This window comes from Mus caroli, chromosome 5 (assembly GCF_900094665.2).
Source record: "Mus caroli chromosome 5, CAROLI_EIJ_v1.1, whole genome shotgun sequence".
Classification (NCBI taxonomy): Eukaryota; Metazoa; Chordata; class Mammalia; order Rodentia; family Muridae; genus Mus; species Mus caroli.
In genome coordinates, this window is record NC_034574.1 from 6461222 (window position 1) to 6465100 (window position 3879).

Genomic DNA, 3879 nt, shown 5'->3' on the forward strand with positions numbered 1-3879 from the left:
ATCAGGGAAATGCAAATCAAAACAACCTTGAGATTCCACTTCATACCAGTCAGTATGGCTAAGATAAAAAATTCAGGTGACAGCAGATGCTGGCTAGGATGTGGAGAAAGAGCAATGCAATCCCATTGCTGGTGGGATTGCAAGCTTGTATAACTAACTACTCTGGAAGTCAGTCTGGAGGTTCCTCAGAAAATTGGACATGATACTACCGGAAGATCCAGCAATACCTCTCCTGGGCATATACCCAAAATAAGTTCTAACTGGTAATAAGAACACATGCTCCACTATGTTCATAGCAGCCTTATTTATAATAGCCAGGAGATGGAAAGAACCCAGATGTCCTTCAACAAAAGAACAGATACAGAAAATGTGGTACATTTACACAATGGTGTACTGTTCGGCTATTAAAAACAATGAATTTATGAAATTCTTGGACAAATGGATGTATCTGGAGGATATCATCCTTAGTGAGGTAACCCAATCACAAAAGAAGTCATTAGATATGCACTCACTGTTACGTGGATATTAGCCCAGAAACATAGAACACCCAAGATACAATTTGCAAAACACAAGAAAATCAAGAGGGAATATCAATGGATGGATACTTCATTCCTCCTTAGAATAGGGAACAAAATACCCATGGAAGGAGTTACAGAGACAAAGTTTGGAGCTAAGACAAAAGGAGGGACCATCCAGAGACTACCTCTCCCGGGGATTCATCTCATAATCAGCCATCAAACCCAGACACTATTGCATATGCCAGCAAGATTTTGCTGAAGGGACCCTTGTATAGCTGTCTCCTATGAGGTTATGCCAATTTCTGGCAAATACAGAAGTGGATGCTCACAGTCATTTATAAGATGGAACATAGGGCCCCCAATGGGAAGCTAGAGACCCTTAAGGGGTCTGCAACCCTGTAGGTGTAACAACAATATGATCTAAGCAGTACCCCTAGAGCTAGTGTCTCTGGCTGCATATGTAGCAGAAGATGGCCTATTTGGCAATCAGTGGGAAGAGAGGCCCCTTGGGTATTGCAAACTTTATATGCCCCAGTACAGTTGAATGCCAGGGCTAAGAAGCAGGAGTGGGTGGGCAGGGGAGCATGGCGGCGGGGAGGGTATAGGGAACTTTCGGGACAGCATTTGAAATGTGAACTGTATATAAAGAAAATATCTAATAAAAAAAGAAAAAAAAGAAAAGTACTTCTATTTCATTTTAGACTTCATTCTATTTTTTGAGTCAAGGTCTCATTAAAATATCCCAAGTTGGCACTGAATTTGTGTTCTTCCTAACTCGGACTCTCTGGGCTGGGGTAGGGTGCTCTCCTTTTGCACTAACTGTGAAATATATGTGAGGGAAAATAAATAACTGATGTTTCTTTATGAGTATATTCTTGTTAATAAAATGACATATGGCAAGAAAGGAGGGGGAGGAGTAACATGTTAATGTATATGTTCTATAAAGACAATACATGTAATATTTTCCAAGTTTTCAATTTAAACCCTTACATGGAAAAGCTTACTTTAAAAGTCTGATACATATTGGATACTTTAACACAGTGTATTCAGTATTTCAATAAGGGATTTGCAGGGTGTGGTGGGTCCAGTGCTCTAGGTTAAAATTTATTTACCTATGAATCAGCATATATTAGATTTTTGTGTAATTTTTTAAAGTTTTTTTGTACAACATACTTTTATCTTTGGTGAAAGTAGCCACTTAACTTCCTTTGCCCTATTCTGCTTTTAGAACGAGCCATCATTTAGATGGGAGATAAGGGGCATATTGAGTCTGAAAACTTCATATAAGGAATTTTGTTTTTGACATATAAATCACATTTTCTTTGAACAAACATCTATGGTTTTTTCTAATTTGTTTCAATTTTCTAACTCCTTTTTTTCTGTTTATAAACAAGTCAAAAATTAAAGAATTTCAATGGGAAAGAATTCCTCACGTCTGATGTCCTATTAACTAAAAAATGAGAACATTACAAAAGAATTACAAACAAACCCCTCTCACCCAATTCATTCCAATTCAGTATTCTCCATCCTCACTCACTCAACATTATACCATTACAAAAAAAGAAAAAGAAAGAAAAAGAAAACTCCATCAAGATCACTTACTGTTACCCAAATATTACTATATATGTCATCTTTTTCTGGAGCATAGTTCACTTACTTTCCCCACAGGCTAAACTCTTAGAGAAAACAGTGTCCTTCCTAGAAATTAACAATTGCTGATAACCATATGGGTTGGGGTAGGGTTGTATGCCCACTTTCTTCTTTGATTTAGTCTGGTTGGGATTACACAGGTTTCACTTATGCTTCTCAACTACTGTGGATTCGTATGTGCATCTGTTTTGCTGTGTCCAGAAGGTAATGTTTCCTTATAGTTCTTTCCAACATCTTGTTCCTGGACTCTTCTCCTCCCCTATTCTGCAATGATCCCTGTGCCTTGGAGGTCGTATTGTTGTATTTATGTTCTCTATAGGGCTGAGCACTCTGTACCTTGGCAAGTTGTGGATCTCTGTGTTAATCATCATCCACTGCAAACAGAAGCTTCTCAAATGTGAAATGAGAGATACAGTCTTCCATGAGTACAATGATAAGTCATTAGAAGTCAGCTTAATACTATGTCCATTTAGCAGTATAATGGTATTAGTCTATGAGATTTTATTTTGCTTGAAATAGCCTAAGGGATTTTAGGAGTCAACAAATGAACAAAAATGTTTATAATTCTCAGAGTAAGTGAGTGAGGCATCATTATAAAATTATTCTGTGATTCTTTATGCCTTCAATTTTTATGTATAAAAAGTAGAAATTAATATCTATACTATACATGAATCAGGTTACTTAATATAATTCATCTGTTAGGATTTCTTTGTAAATGTTGAAAAAGTGGTAGGTGGTGGGCTGTATCAAGATGAAGCTGAATACCTCCTTGCCTGCCACAGGCTGTCAGAAACTCATTGAAGTGGAGGAAGAACTCAAGTGTCATACATTCTATGAGAAGCACATGCCTGCAGAAGTAACTGCTGATGCTCTTGCTGAAGAGTGGAAGGTCATGTGGTCCTGATAAGGGGTGGGAGTAACAAACAAGGTTTCCCCATGAAGGAAGGCATTTTGACCCATGGCCAAGTACACTTGTTGCTGAGTAGGTGGCATTCTTGTTACAGACCAAGGAGAACTGGAAGAGGAAGTGCAATGCTGTTCATGGATACATTATGGATGCCAATCTGAGTGTTCTAAACTTGGCTATTGTATTAAAAAATGGATATAAATATATTCTTGAACTGACTGATACTACTGTGTCTTGTCAATTGGGGCCTAAAAATGCTAGCAGAATCAAAGCTTTTAATCTCTCTAAAGAAGATGATGTCTGCCAATATGTTGTCAGAAAGCATTTAAATAGAGACGGTAAGAAGCTCAGGACCAACGTACCCATGATACAGCATCTTGTTACTCCACATGTCCTAAAACACAAATGTCCATGTATTGCTGTGGAGGAACAATGTGCCAAGACAAACAAGGAGGATGCTGTAGAATAAGCTAAAATTTGGCCAAGAGAATGAAGGATGCCAAAGAAAAGTTCCAAGACACATAGACTGTCCTTGCTGATAGTGTCTACTTCTAAGTGTGAGTCTAGTCAAAAATAATTCTTTGAAAGTAACAAATAAATAATCATACCTTGAAAAAAAGTTGGAAAAGCTTACTAGGTGGCAGGCAGGCAGATTGTCAGGGCCTTTGTGGCTATTTGCCTTTGAACCTAGCTATAAATGACATACTTTATAAAATATTATTTCTTGCAAATAATATTAAATAAAATAAAATATTAAGTTCTTAACATTTCCATGCTTTTGACAAAATTTTCTTATCCACATTT

The 3879-nt window shown here is 37.3% G+C and overlaps 1 pseudogene; it reads left to right on the plus strand.

Annotated features, from left to right (window-relative positions):
- The first annotated feature begins 2919 nt into the window (after positions 1–2919).
- On the plus strand, positions 2920–3568 carry LOC110294119 (annotated as a pseudogene).
- Positions 3569–3879: the final 311 nt, after the last annotated feature.